This window comes from Balearica regulorum, chromosome 13 (assembly GCF_011004875.1).
Source record: "Balearica regulorum gibbericeps isolate bBalReg1 chromosome 13, bBalReg1.pri, whole genome shotgun sequence".
Classification (NCBI taxonomy): domain Eukaryota; kingdom Metazoa; phylum Chordata; class Aves; order Gruiformes; family Gruidae; genus Balearica; species Balearica regulorum.
The window spans coordinates 4600910-4617588 of NC_046196.1; the positions used below are offsets into that span (position 1 = coordinate 4600910).

The following is a 16679-nucleotide window of genomic DNA, read 5'->3' on the forward strand; positions in this document are numbered from 1 at the left end:
GGGTTGCTCTAACAGACTCAAAAATAATTGGACCTCATGCTGCCACTTGGTCTGCATAACTAAAAGTCAGCGTTACTTTCTTTTTTCAGTGGAAGAATTTTTTATGACCTTGTGCAATTTGTTGCACTGCTGTACTATTCAGCTAGTCAAGCCCTATGAGAAAACTCTAATTTAATATCCAGTCAAACAGTGTATAACATCATTCTTATTTATGTAGGAAAAACATTAAGCAATCCATTGGAAAAGCTTGTAAGGGTCAGACCTAATAATACTCCTCACCTTTCAAGTACTTGAGGCTGACGTGCTAAAAGCACCGTATATAAGAGTGATAAGATAATACCTGCTTTATAGGTGGATAAACCAGAATGATAACATACTTAATCCTGAGAAGTGCTGAACATCAGCAGTACCATTATAGATCATTAGGAAATCTTAGCATTTCTGGGGATTAAGCCTTCAAAAGTCCAAAATTACAAACTTTAATGACACAAATAGGCTTTGCTGTACGTGCACGGCTTAAAAGCTACATCGTCGGTGACAATATATCACTCAAGGGCAAAAATCACCCAAGTGGCTTCAAGACCTGAATAGACTAAATGTCTTTTATTCTGTCTTATGACACATGAAGTCATAACACTACAGAAGATTTTGTGAGAATACTGAACCCAGAAAATGGCATTTTATTAATATATAGATTTCACAACCTGGACAAATAGTAGGTAAAATGGATTTCGTCATAGTAAAATACAAAGGAGACAACTATGTCTTTTCCTGTGTTCAGTTATCCTTTGTTACATTTCTTCCAATAGATTTGACTTATGTTTCTAAACCCTTTTTCAATTTAGCTGTGTAATTTGAGTGTATGCATTCGGTTCAAGCTTTCCAGCCTCAAACCTGATTTTATAAAAGGATGACATTAATGATTGCCTATTTCTATCTTCTTTGGTATATTTAACAATGAATTTAAAGATTCTTTTGATTTTGTTAGTTAATATGTAACAGGTTGTGACTGAGCTTTGTTTCAGACACATCATTAAGCTCATTTGCAGTTTAATTAACTCTAAACGATGATATAACAATATTTTCGCTTGCTTTGAAACAAATAAAAAGAAAAGCTCTATTAAGAATCTTGGAAATAACAGAGGAATGATTACCAAGACTGTATTCCTTCCTGCTCAGCAAAATGCTGTCACTGGAAAGCACACTTGGACACCTCTTACTCTAATTGAAAATAAGCGATTAGCATGATTAATATTTTTGTATCATTTCATATTGTCTCAGCTTGAGTGTGTGTAAAATGAGACATCAGAACCATAAGGGCCACAATTTTTCCCAACAAGCGTTCAGTACCAAACAATTCCTATTTAGTAATGTAAAAGGTGACTAGACTTCAAGGAACCTAATCCTAAAGAATCTATTCGATTTGACTAGGCGTCTGCTCCTAATTCATATTGATCCTTCTGAAAAATCTTTTCCTTAATCCACTAGTCTGATTCAATTAAAGGTTCAACTCTCCCTGGATCACCCTGGGAACAGTAAGACCCGTTAGGGTAAAATATTTAAAGATCTAGCTATTTTATTCAGATACATAATTGTGAAGCCAGCGAAATAAATTTATTATGCTTACCCCACCAGTGTCAGACTATGATGGAAAAGGTTGCCATGATATGCCAGCTAGTTCGAAAAACACTGAATGTCAGTTTAAGGATATCCAATTCAAGGATATCTCAGCAGGGGTTGGCTTTCTTCTGCATTCCTATTTTCTCCTTATTTAGGAAGGGCTCTCAGTAGCTTCAATTGCTATGAGTTAGTAGTGCAGAAATGGCACATAGACTTGCTGGGGGCATAAAACTGACACCTACAGATCAAGGAAATGACAATGTCTACAGCCAAAGGCTGTGCCAAGCCAAATAATTCCAAGCAGAGTGGTACGCTCACCCCTAGCATTCTTTGCATTTTAGAAATGACCATATAAACACAGAGGGTATTTGAAGCTGTCTGGAATATTACACTAAAATCTGCTCAAGATGGATGAAAAAAGCAGAATGATCAAATCACAGAAGTTGTCACATGGGTCTACTATAAATTTATAACTTGAAAAGTGTAATAAATCACAGATTTGTAATTGCAAAAGGCAAATATCTATTGTGAAATAGAGGCACAGAAAAATATAGTGTATATTATCTAGAAGGTGATAAGGTGACTCTTTTACCTGTTCAGTCACCTTTATATAAAGAATAGAATTCCCAGTATTTAGAAAAATCTGTTATATTTATACTGGGTACCTTAAAAAAAAAAAAAGGGGGGGGGGAATTTAAAAACTATGAAAGGACAAAAATAGGAATTAGATTTGCAAATAGAGAAAACATAACCACAGGTTCATCGTATTTCAAAATGAAAGGTTTACATTCTCAAAACACAGCACTTAACTGGGCAAGTCTGATCGGGTGCTCTAAAATAAAACCCCATAGTGGCTAACACAAATAATTGGATCACAAGTTAATTGATTTTACTCTTTTTAAATATCTGCACATCCCTTAAGTACCACTATAAATTAAGAACAAAATAGATGAGTTCAGTACTTTATTTAAACTGCTATCATCTAGACCCATATTAAAAATACTAACTTAGAAGGCAAATACCCTGTGCCAGAGTTACATTTGGTTGGAAGGAGCTATGTTCATTTACTACAACTAAGCTTTGAATACCTAAGGCTAACTTGCTCTGTAGAGTGAGATGCCATATTGTCATTTATTGTGTTTGTCATGCATACAGCCTAGAAATTCTAGTCATTCTGTCATATTCAGAGTTTTATCAACACAGGAGGGGAAAAAAGACCTGATTCCCCTTTTTCTGCGCCCGAAATCTTATTAAAAAACTACAGAAAAAACAGACAACAGACTGATAGCAACTTAGAAGGAAAAAATGAGTCAACAGTGGCCAGTGGTCTACCCTTAATAATAATTTTTTTGTAGACAAATGAGACTTTTAATGGGGAACTGAAAGACATGAAGGAAATATCATGATGGATATAGATGAAGAGTTCCTCCAAGAGTGTGAGGGTAGCTTGTGAGGAAGCACAAATAGACTTGAAAATGTAATACATGAGAAATGTTTGGTGTCATGACAGACTGATGGGAAGTAGAGACCGACCACTGGACATTCTTTTGAGAGATCCCAAAGATGGTTCCACTAGGCATGGAGGTCCGTGAGAGTGCAAACAGGCAATTTATATTTCTTACAACAAAGGAGTCAGTAAAGGCATGGAAATGGTACCTAACCTCTATGAAAACTGGATTCTTATCTGACAGCCTTATTTAAAGTTTCTGTAGTAAGTGAGGTTTTATTTACTGGCTTCCCAGAGCACAGAGGAACAAATGAACTCAACTGCATCAGAATCACCTGAACGTCTACTGTCCAGCAACAGCATGAGCACACAGTAATAACCTTAATACCTTTATGAAGCTACCAAAAAACTGTCTCAGAGTGGAGTATCGATATACCCAAATTAAAGAGCTGCCACAAGCAGCAAACACAATGCAAGAGAAACGTGTCTGGGATCGGTGATCACTACCCTATGGCTCATTAAGATTCTGCATGCTGTGATTCCCAGGCAAGAACAAACAAATTAAAACTGCATGTCAGTTTGCATTTATCAGCGCGACATTCCAGTTGAAGGTATTCTGTGCTACTATCATGTGTTTGTTTCCCCTTCTATATATCATAAAAGATGAGAAATAATGGGATATATTAATTCACATGTCTCTACTAGAAATTCCCCAGGGAAATTGTATTATTGTACTTGTCCTCCTCTACTGAAGTCCACGGCTTTTGCAAACATATTTTGTCTATCTACTTTCTTGAAAACACGAAGACAAGCTTATACAATCTCTTGCAATCTGCTTGCTCTTTGTCTGTGTCTTTTACTTTGCGCTCTGTCATTCAGCATGTGAGCACCTGAGTGGCCAATATTTATTTGCTAAGGAAACAACGTATTTTCCATAGTTCTGTACCTGGAATATCTCCAAGGACAAGTGGATTTTCAAAGTGATCACAAAGGTTTGCATTCCTAAGCAATCAGCAATGAGAATCTCACAAATGCCAGTAATGGTCATTTCGTGTGGAATTCACTGGGACACAAAGCCCAGCTTGCCAGCTAACGATAAACCAAGTAATCTGGTGCTTGGAGCTCATCAGACTTCACAAACTAGGCAGGTGAAATACTAGATGAAAATATTATCATAACATTTGTGCATCGAACAAAGTGATACTGACGATTCTTCAGTCACCTTTCATCTCAGCACAACAGCCAGACATGCTGGCCTGCTATCAGGGGGCCCTGGCAGGCTGAAAAACAGGACCTGACCAACCGCAGCTTATACCGAACTCTCCATGAGCAATTTAATGGCCAATTTTGTGGTCAGGGCAAATTGAAACTTGGTATTACATTCTCCCTAATCTCTTCTACAGATTTTGAAGGTATTTTCCCTCTTAAAACTGTGCATAGCCTTTACTATATGGACACAAATAGTTGCTGTATTTCACTACTATTAATGCAATGGATTACGTTGATATAAGTTGTGCACGAAGCAACACATGAAGCACTTTGGAAACCATTTAGATGAAAGAAACTATGTAAATATAAAGCATTATTGCAGTATGACAAGGATTTGACAGTGTAAGTAGATGCAAAACACAAATCAAAGCTATGAATCACCTAAACGGTCATTAGTAATTGTCATTGTCTTACTGCCATAATACTGGCTCATAGGCACTATATTATTTCTTAACTTAAAGTGTTTCTTTCAGCTTATTCTATGTTTTTTCTAAGTACATAATATTCTTCCATCTCCCTAGTAAAATTACAGAAAGAATTCAATTATAGCTTAGAAAATTTTTTCTGAACATATTAAATTGACCATAATAATTTTGGATGCATTTTCACCTTTGACTTTTGAATGAATTTCACAGGCTATATATTGTAAATGCCTTGTGATCTTTCAAGGCACACACCAGTAACTTTACAAAATAAACGTACTGCTCAATAATGAAAGACTGAATGAATATTTTTGTCCACTATGTGCTGCAGCCTGCAACAACAGCAACAAATCCAAAAGATTAATTAGCTACATGGAAAGCCAAAGATTAAATTCTGCTCTCTGTAACATGGCTGCAACTTCTGCAGGCTCTATAAATTTGTATCTTTTTATCGAAAAACACAAAGATGCTTAATATCACTGATACTAATCCCAAATGATCAACAAAAGGCAAGTTTCAACATGACTTTATCTTGTTTTGCTACTCATCAGTCTGCTTGGAAAAGTACTGCTAAGGAGTGCTAGTAATGCAACAAACAAACAAGAAAGTATTAATCAGGCTGTTTCCCCGTGCTGCATGTACAAGTCCCTCTGGGAGCAGTTTTCTGTTGTGATGAAGCCAAGCTGTCTCTGAGATTCAGTGGGACCACCTCAACAACTCTTTAGGTATTAGGATTCATGATTGAGTAGGGCAGGGACAGAACACAAAAATAACAGGGTGAGATGGATGGATGGATGGATGGATGGATGGATGGATGGATAACCTGCTGGGTGCTGCAAGAGTTGACTGTAAAGTTGCCAGAGCAGCAATGTGAAGAGTACTTCTATCTCTTTTGCAGACATCACGAATCTCAGAAAACTTTGGAAGATCTACAAGAGTAAGATCCTCATAAGTTTCACAAATGAATTTAAAGAGCTTTCCTTTCTGTTTCTTTCCCACAGCAGTGCTGAAACTCCATTCAGAGCTGATGATGTACTCCTATCCTCTCATTTACGTGCTTGCAGAAGACTGAAAAGCCATTCAGGGACTGTAAATAAGTGATGGTGAAGGATACTTGAAAATAGCCACTTTTTGGAATCATTTTGAAGACTTTTGTTTACACTAGACTTTGACACTTTCTCAGCTCATGGCCTCACTGAGTGAAGGTAAAAATATAATTGTAACATGTATTAATCATATGTTGAATGCCAACTTCAAAGTCTGTTACCTCCAGGGTACACATCAAATGTAGTACAGTTGTCTGAAGATTCAGAAAGAAGACAAGCATACCCTCTTTTTTTCAAGAGTATATAAATAATTTAGAAAGAATTCATTCTTTTTTTTTTTTTTTCCCCCACTTTTCCACCTATAAATGCAAGGTGCATTCAATTATTTTCAGAATAAATCAAGTACCCATAAATACACTTCTAGAATGATGGTCGTATCATAGAAAAATAAATACTCTTTCTCCAGGTGGACAGAGGACAGCGAAAGGTCACTATAATATTTACTACACTTAAGGTACTTTCGAGAAAAACACAAAGAAATAATGATGTTATTTTCTTATCTATCAACAATTCTTTCCCCTCAGGTAGAACAAACCTTATGTTTAAAACAACAGCATCCTAGAAAATGATGATCTGACCGAGCCTGAAAAAGCAAACTACACCTATTCACCTGTTACAGCATCAGCGTTGCCTAGGGACCAGGGAGATATCTGCTTTTCACATTTATGAGACCACTTGCACTGTATTCAGCCAACCCAGCTACGTATTATTTCTTCCTCAGTGCACTTCCCATCAAGAGCAGTGTTAAGCCTATCTTCTTTCTAAGATGCTGGATGTCTTATTTAAATAGAATGAACTTTAAATACAATAGACTTAGCTGGATTCTTCTTTCTTTTCTATCCACTGCATTTTAGGAGCAGAAAGGTTTCACAGGCTTTTCCCCCCATCAATCCACACAGTTCTCTCTTATGCTAATGACAGTCACGAGCAAAGGGAAGGAGGCCTTGTTAAACGCTCCTCTCATTTTTAGCAGAGGCTTTTTCATACTCAAACCAACTTTTCTGATGCTGAAGATTAACATCTGAACATATATGGCTGGGCTTACCGATACCATCTTACTAATAGACAAAAGTGTGGAAGCCACATACTCATGTTACAATGAATTTATGCAAACTCTCCTATGCCACTAAGACTGCTTGACATGCCAGTCCCAGTTACAGGTGGGATTCGTTTGCTCCATGAGTCAGAACAGTAAGCAAGAAATTCCTACTACTGGGTTCCCAGACTGTCACTTTTGGAGGTTCATCTGGACACGGAATGGGTTCAGAAAAGATGTCCGCTGAAGTTGCTACCTGTACCATTTAGGCTCCTTAACAGCAGGACAGATGAGTTCACTCCTCTCTGAACATCAAAGTGGTAGATAAAAGGGGAATTTTCTCACAAGAGAAACATTATTTTATAGCATTAACTGTAACATGCATAAGCAGAGACCAGTCTATTTGCTAGAAGGCCTGGGAGATTTAGAGGAATGAAGGAGAAACTACGCTAGTGGGCTTCGTCTCCTCCTAGGTATGAATAAATGCAACGTGGCTTCTGTTCGGATGGGGACAGGGCTGAGCAGTGACAAGACCTTCAGTAGATGAAAGCTACTGATGGATGTTAAACTATTGTCATGTTAATGTTTAGGGAGTAAAGGGCATTTCGTGACTTCTCTTTAGGAATGTAACTTCCAGGATTTCTTTTCCTACATGTATGAAAACTATACTTTAGTGCTATACAAAATCAAACTAATGGAAGAAGCTAAAAAAAAAAAAAAAAAAAAAAAAAGACTGCTTCCTTCTAAATAGGTCAATGAACAAAAATTTCCTAGCTAAAATTCTAGAGGGATCTTGTTCATCTGTATAACTACTACTACAGTTACGAATGAATGTTCTGTGAAATTTTAATTTTGTGATTTATTACATTTTTATTTTTTAACACAATTCTTTTCAGTCCCCTATTCTATTATTTGAGGACTTAGCAATGAATAAGATATATCCTGAATACTTTACCAAACATGCCCTTAGAACTGACATGAGCTATGACTGCACACAGATTTGATGGAAAAATTAAATGCCAAGAAATCCATTCTGACAACCAAGGGTTTATACATGTCTTGATGGGGAAAAAGAAAAATAAAAAATAAAAAGCCCTTTAGGACGATGCGCTTAATATTCAGGAAATCATTACCTAAAATGATGTAACCTGTTCTGGGAGTAATTTTTCTGTGTGTTTCTCCTGCCTTACATGAGCACCAAATAGAAAAAGCATTCACAGTTTTTTGAATGCACATAGTCTAAGAGAAGTGAATTCTGTAATACTGTCGGCTGTTTTAAATATTTGATCATGCACATTTTGAATAGTCATCTCCAGTGACACCACATCAATACTGACAACTTGAAGTTGAGCACAATTTTCTGAAAAAGCACCAATTCTGGATTTAAAGAACCTAAGTGATAAGCATATTATTAAATTCTTTGGCAATCAGTTTCGATGGTTATTTGCTCTCTATTTAAAATTATGATAATGATTACCTCTCAAACTGTGTATAAATAAGGAGATAAAAAATTAGTCTATCAAGCTCATATATATAGACACCAACTTCATAGCGACTGTCACAATGTTTTGGAACACAGTTAGTTCAAGATCAGGTTTCAAATGTAGGTTAAATACAATTTGATTATTGAATGGTAGATGGAACTGAGTCACAATTTAGCAGTCTTTCCAAATAAGATTGCACTAAAGAAATCACAGATTAACAGGGGGCTTTTCAAATCCTTTAAACACTTTTCAGAGCATTGTGAAAACACTCTATTTTGGTACTTTAATATTGCAAGACTGAACCATGTTCTTACCAGGTTAAGAAGCCAACATGTCTTTGCAGAGAGGTGGAAATTACAATGTAAATGAGATTTTCTCAATGGCAGAATCTTTGGGCTCTTTGATAAAAAGAAGCATATGCATCCAATGAGAAATCTTGCTTTTTCTGCCTGAGAGGACACTGTTTCCAAAGAAGAGAGTTATTCACTGTGCCAGTTTACAGCTGATCACAACCCATGCTGCCAAACAACAGATGTTTTGACAGTGGTTAAACTTCTTCGCATGGTCTTTGGTGAGCAGTGCCTAGCAGCACCACTCAACGCATTCAAAGCAACCTGTATCTCTAGAATATTTTAGCAATGAATTTTATCAATTCCCCAAACTTCTGGCATTTTAGGTTGTGCCAAGTGATGGGGATGAGATGCCCTAGATTTACAAGTACCTCCAGCTGAGAGCTGTCTGAAGTTAGCCCAGTTTGAAAAGTCTTTTTTGGAAGCAGATAAGAACTCTGCAAGGTTTCACACTGTTCCAGTGGAGGCAGGAGGTACAGATGGAAGTTTACAGGCAGTATTATCTGCAGTGATACAGAATTTGTCTGAATTTTAAAACTGAAATCTCTAGCCAGTATTTTGTTTTCTGTGGAAAACTGGGTGGGGAGAGGAGAGTTTAGACTGAATGTTCCATATTTCAATCCATCTGAACACAGTAAGTCTTCCAAGTCTGCCGACAAAGTGATGAATGAAGTCTACTTCATGTAGTTTCTTCTACTGAATACACATGATTTTTTTTTCTCAAATTGTCTAGCCCACATCCTGTTTGCAGAACATTCATTAAGCTGTATCAGAAAGTTGTGATACAAGAAGAATCATTTAGAGATCATAGACATAGGCGAACTTTTACAATTAATTAATCTCTTTCCTTTTCTGTTTTCCTCCCATAGCAGAAAAATCTTTATCATATCTTGAACACCAGGTAAGCACAGTGCTCTCATTACCCTGACAGGCAACAACGAGGTCCTGGGGTCTCCAACCCTATCAGCACAGAAAAATTCTTTTCCCAAGGTCAAGAAAAAGAATAATAGAAATAAATGCAACCTATCTGAAAAATTACTATGGAGTGATCTGAGCCTCCCCATATAGCAATGTGATGGGAGGTTTCAAGAGGCAGTTTGAGAGGAGTTCACTTGCAGCTGGGGTGGCCTGCTTTGAAAACACACGAGATTTAACCGTATATTGAGACATACAGTGCTGAACAGTGATTGAAGCATGGAAAAACAGACGTATGGTTTGGCATTGCACAGATGTGGGAAAGGTCAGGAAAAAAGCAAAGATATGCTAAATGGTTGTATTGCTTTGTGCTTTAAGGATACCCATGGTCTCCATCTCCCACTGCCCACCTCCTTTTGCCAATGCTCATTTTGTCTTTTCTTGAAAGAAAAATATTTGTAATAAAGGAAAATGAAACATTCCTTTTGTAAGTGCCCATTCTGTGCTTATTTCCTGTCTAGAATGTCACAGAGGGAACATTCAGGGCCCTTTCATTTTCTCACCTGTGATTTATGCTTTCCTAACCATACATTCACTGCACGCACAGCCATCTTGAACACAAACACTGTTGCAGCCTCAGCTGGATATGTTTTGCTGTAAATAGGTAAATATCCATTTGGTCCTTTTTAATAATAAGAAGGATAAAGAATGAACTAAGGGATTTTTAAATATCCTGTTACTGAATTCTCTCTAAGCTATTCGGATGACATCAATGACTACAAGTTTGATGGCGGTGCTCCTCGGTTTATGTGTCTGAGCTCCAAGGATAAGGAGGGAGGTCAAGACAGGCCAAGGCACTACACTTGTGCTTTGGACAGAAAGATGTGCATGCCCACCATGAAGTCTACAGCCTGTCAGACCTACCTTGTATGGCCTGCAGAGATTACCTGAACATCAACAGCAAATGTGGCCAGTCCCAGTGGCACATCATGCTTATTGTGCTTGTGAAGACCATCACTGTAATATGTTCATGGAAGGTGAAAAGCATCATGCCTAGCACAAATGTACTTCTTGGTCCATCTGGGTAGGAGCAGCAAAGTCCAATGCACCTACACAGCAAGTAATCACTAGAGCTGACTCTTGCTGGGACATCCAGAAGTCACACAATTCCTTCATCCTTGTCACAGCTAATGCTGTGGTATGCTTGGAAATCCTTGAGCAGCAGTTTAACTCCTCCAATTCCAAGCAGACCAAATTTCTAATACAAATAAAGGCAATTCCCAGGAAATACAGGTGACACCAATAAGATAAATAAGCATTTGGTACTATCTTGGTTTATATCAAAAAAGCTTTTCCATGGGGTTGAATGCTTATTAAATCAGGACCTGTATGAAGAAAATTAGTTTATTAAGCAACTGTGCTATTCCTCTCTCTCAAGACTGCTTTCCCTTCTTCTGTTGCAAATTTCTACATAATATGCTAATACATCTGCATCAAAATTGCCACACTGAACTCTTCCCAAGGAGAGCAAGCAAGTACACCAGCAATTAATTGGATCCTAAACCACATTTCTAGATACAGATTTTTCAACTGAGCTTGCCAGTTCAAGGGGAAATCATGTTAAGGGACAATAAATACCACTTTATTTCTATACACAGCAGTATGATATACTGTAAGCGGCCACCCTTTCTCCCCTTGGAAGGGAGAAAAATGCTGCGCTTGCAGGTAGCTTATACTATATACTATTTCTTGCTTCTGAGTAAGCTCATAATTAGAGTAGAAACATGAGGAACAATTTCAATGGAGCTGTAAACTCCAGCAGGAGGAAAAATCTATTTGATGTTAGAACAAAATATTTTTTAATCTGGCTAATGCTACTTTTGCGCTGATGCTGATCATTACATATATTGCAAAACTGTGGGACATTCCAAAGCGTTGATACCTGACTTCACTTGCTAGAAAAGCAATCACTTTCAGATATTCAGCTTGGTGATTAATATGCAGACACCTAATTTTTAGTGAATTAAACCATGTTGTATCAATTTGGTGGTCTTTAGGATTTATAATCAAACCCTGATGACATCTGATTAATGCCAGCATTGATTCCCTGAACCTTACAATATTCTTGTTCCTTTGGAGCTCAGATCACGGCAGGCTGATTACCCCCCTGATTATCCTGAGTAACTGGGGTCAGAGGTTAGCTAGCACCACAGAACACATTTAATTCAATCAATTCAGTTAGTGAAGCGGTTGGGAAAAAAATTACTCCAATTGCTGTAACACTGCATTAGAAAATTTGCCCAGGATTTCTGTGCTCCAACTGATGAGTATTTTTGCTTAATTTCTCATTTAATATTCTGCTGGGGTTTGCAACTTCAATTACTTGTGATATTTTCACTCATGAAGTCAGGGGCATGGAGCTTGGAGGGGGACAGGAAAACAAGCAGAAGAAGAGCTGCCTGTATTAAGCTGTATAATAACCTCTTCTCACAGATGTGCACACGCACACTTTCATAACTCAGTTGTGGTTTTCCTGGTTACACACACTAGTGGTGGCTCAGAAAAGTCCTCCATTTGTCCCTTTTGCCACTGCCAGATTTTAGCTCTTTTCCTTTTGGTAGATGTTCAGTATTGTTTAGCCAAGTATTACTTCATTTGTCTTATAAGCAAAGAGACTTTGATCACTTGTGATACACTGCAGTCCTACATTCAGACAGCCCAGCATCCTTGTGTGTGCTCAGACGGAGTTTGGGGGAGGTCATTAAAGATACTGGCACCATACTTCAGTCACCACAGCAAGTACTATGTCTGGGATGAGATATCAAAAAGAACCTCTTACTACTGCCTGAAACTTCAAGGCACTTCTGCCATGAATACGAACGCCCAGCAGCTCAGTTTGACTCCTGCTAGTTAGTTTTGCATTGTTATATAAACAATCCTGAATCTGTTGATATACAGATATTCTTTATTGTGAGTGCTGAGGCTACTGCCACAGCCACTGACTCTGCCTTTTGACCCCAAGATGTGTTGGTTATCAGAGTTTCAGAGGACTAACGATGATGGAGAGCTTCCGTTACACTTCAAAATGAGTCAGTGCACAACACACACTCACCTCCAATCAAGACACGGGGCCAAAGTTGCACAAAGTCTGCACCAGCCACGATACTTAAACTTTCTGCTACGTATGGGACCCAAGTGCTGTCCCAATCGTTAAGTGCTAACTGCAGCCTAGAAAACACAGAATGATACAGTAACCGTGTAGCTCTGTAATATGGTACTGCCACTGCTAGCAACTGGCCATGGTTTGAGTTTGCAAGGCCTCAAACCTCAGGACGGAAGTTTGTCAGGCTTGCTCTACCTGAACTTTCCTTGACCTGCCTGCAGCTTTGTTTTACTTGGTTTTCTGTAAAAGTATTTGGTTAATTTATTTTTGCTCTTTTATCTTTGTACAGTACCACCAAAGTTTCATAACTCTCACATGATGACGTAGTACAGAGAAATAGAGGCCTTGTGTGACAAAAGAGGCCTTGAGAAGTGGTGGCACGGGATGCAGTACAGAGAAGTGCAGCCACGGGATAACAAAACATGAAGCACAGACTTGACAGCGGAGACCCCACGGCTATAAACACCTCACCAATGTTCAGCTAAAGAAATGCAGACCTGGAGCTGGACAAAACTGATTTTAGGGGCAACAAAGTATCTAAAAAATGTAAAAGGCATCATATATTTGGAGGTAATGTGGAGCTTCAGACTAATGAAGAAAAAGAAACATGTAAAAGCCTGTTAGCAAATGCATAAAATGACCCCAAATGATCCCAAAGGGAGGAAGAAGAAATGATCAACATGAGCATCACGCTTGTCCTGGCAACGGACTCCAGGTGCTGACAACCTGCCATAACACCCCTACCACAAACACTGGAATGAAACCACCAACTTTATGACGCAGAGGAACCAGGAAATGGTGAGCATAACAGCAGGAAAAGGGGTAGAAGCTAAAGAAGGATGTGTGCAATGATTTTATAACTGTCATGTTATCATTATTGAAAATTTTTCTGAATAGAAGAATTTTTTTTTACAGTAATTCAATCTGGATTAATAATGATTCTTGGATTAGAATGGACTTGGATTAGTTTTCAGTTTTACTAACAATATATTCTTGGCTTTATATATAAGGTGGGCTTTCCCTTTGCCCATCAACAAGATTTTGAGTGCAACACAACACCACCAGGGTTAGCCATTTATTTGCAATGCTTCTTTAGAAATTAAAGCAACATTCCTGAGTAGGATTCTTTAATAAAGGAAATGAAGTCTTACACCTCCATTTTCCCTGCAAGCAGCAGAAAGCTGCAATTTAATCTTCTGTTTGCCCACGGAGAGGATCCATTTTCTATGTGTTCCTTTGGGGTTCTTTGGAATGAAAAAATGCTATATGGTTATAAAACATTCTCTTAATGAAACTCGCTCTGAACTAACTCTGGAATTGATGAATCTTCTTCTAAGCCCCTGTGTACATTTGCCCATGGCACAAAGTCTGACACAGCTGTCAGACTCCCTTACTTTAAGAGAAACCCAAAATAGGAACTGCAGGATAATTGCAGGTCAGAAGTTAGGTGTATTAGCAGAAGGATGTGACGATCACAGTGTGCCTAAATGGAACATAAAGCTCCCTATCCAGTGCTTATAGACTCTCATTTGTGTATGAAAAATCCTCAGCCTGTTCTGTAACAAAACCCCAAACAAATAAAACCAAAACACCCAAATGATATAATCAAATTCTCCATATTAAACACAAACCCACATATATACAAGAAAACAAACAGCAGCAAAACCCCATCACATCAAAACGCTCAATATATATATACTGTTCTCCTCCTGTGGTGAGGATGAAAGAAGAAGAAACCACATATAGCAGATGTTAGTTTTGTCACTTACTCTGCTACTGGAAAAGAATCGTGGACAATAAAGGCAATTTAATGTTGCAAAAATAGCAAAACTGTATTGAGATGTGTAAGTAGTAGTACAGTGTGCAAGACAGAAGCAGGAATTCTTCCAGCGGCTCAGCACTGGGGAGCCCCAGCGGTATTACAGCACCTGATTCCTGCCTACAGTATGGAAGGCAAAGAGCAATCAGAGAGACACAAGACTAAAGCTCATGGTTTTGAACAAATCTGCATAGAAACGCACACATAGCTGTTGTAGATAAAAGGATTGTCTGTGTGTCACATTCATAGTGGACAAGGCAAAGAAGCAATGGGCTTCAGTGGAGGCAAGGGCAATTCTCATCAGAGGTGAGGCAAAACTTGCTACTAGCAGGGTAGCTGTAGTACTGTAGTACAGTACATTGCTGGGAGATCACAGAGACTGTATCTTCAAAGCTCTTGAAGGAAAAAAAAGCAAATACTGGAAATTATACAAATAGGAGAGAGGACTTGGGCATATCTTGAGAACCGTTTCCCTGCAGATTTCATGATAAGCCCAAATCCAAGAACCTATACAGAACAGAAATGGGAACTACACACTTTTGTATAGTTTTCTAACATTTTTAAGGTCCAAGGTGCTCATTAACTTCCATGAAGCTCATGGTTTGCAAAAAAAAAAAAAAAAAAGAAAAATTTTCTGTGCCCTAAACCAAGCGATAGGAAGGAGTTCCCTAACTGAGATTCCAGTCTCAAACTCCCCATCCTACAAGACTCTTCATTACGCTGGATTTGGGGCTGACAGCTAGACATACAGGGTGTAACTGCAAAATCACATTTGCCCTCCCTACTGCAGATAAAAGAATAAAAATATGCCTCTAGCATTTGCTTTCCTAGCTGGTCATATTCTCTTTTGGCAACAAAAGGTAAAGAAAGGAGAGAGCAAAATAATTATGATCTCAGCTTGGGGAAGGATTAGAAGGGAAAAAGAATGGCAGAACTAGATACCAAAATTTAATTGTTTTGAGACCGTCTGCAACATGGCCACTATAAAAAAAATACCTGCTCCAGTTACAACTCCGCCATTCTTTCTAGTGAATTAACAACTTTTTCCTAGCAGTCCCATAGAGACAAACTGCTCTTGCCACTGCAGAGAAGGTTTCCGAAGAAAATCATGCTTTTTTACAAATCTCAACCATTACTTCATCATTTTCCTGAACTGCCTGGCAAAGAGGTATTTAAAGGCCTGCATTTAAATTCCGGAGCAACTATGAAATGGTGAAAGCAGATTGATTCACATTCTGTTCCACTACTCTCTTTTGCCAAAGTGATTTTTATCAGAGAAAAAAACCCCTAAAAAAATCACAATCTGAGCCTGAGAATTCTGTTGTCAACTTCGAACCATCAAAATTTTTTACGGCTTGCTTACAATATAAACCCTTAGAAATAGGGTTTACAGAAGAAATGCTGCCAGAACCCCTAGGGCATATTATCCACTCATTCCTCACATGGAATTAGTGCAAAATATCACCCTTACATTGCCCACAAACCTTGCCAACAAATAAGAATGGTGATAGGCTGAGAGCACACTGTCTGGGATTTTTATACTCATTTTTTTCCATGGCAACGTGTTTGTTTCATGCGCTTTTAAGCCTCCATAATTTTATTCCATCTAATCTCTGCATTGTCTTGTTTTGTTTGTTTATCACTTCCAGGGAGCACCTGCCATGCTCCCAGGCTGCCGCAAGACAAATAAAACACATCTTCATGAGCGGTTGGGGCCAGCTGACATGTGTTCCTTAGCTGCAAATTTCACTGCAATTACACCCAACCTTCTCACCTCTCCCACTTACCAGTCATCATTTGTCCCTTCCTTGGCTTCTCCCAACCTGTTGCTAAGAAATTGCACAGCCTCCACTAGCACCGTAAATGCCAACCAAAAAGATTAAATGCAGCTGTGTGCCACCTCATTCTGTCAGAGAGAACAGATAGTGTCTCCTCAGAGTCCACCTGTCAATCTTCAATGTAGATGGCAAGGGAGTTTTCCAATCAGATCCTGGGTGTTCCGGTGCCTAGGTTTTGCTGAATAGCCTTGAAGAGATGGGATTTAAATT

At 38.4% G+C, this 16679-nt stretch overlaps 1 protein-coding gene across 2 annotated transcripts in view; it reads right to left on the reverse strand.

The window, feature by feature from the left end:
* Nucleotides 1–16679, reverse strand: part of CDH13 (cadherin 13) — a 496783-nt gene that overhangs the window by 62269 nt on the left and 417835 nt on the right. The window lies entirely within an intron of this gene.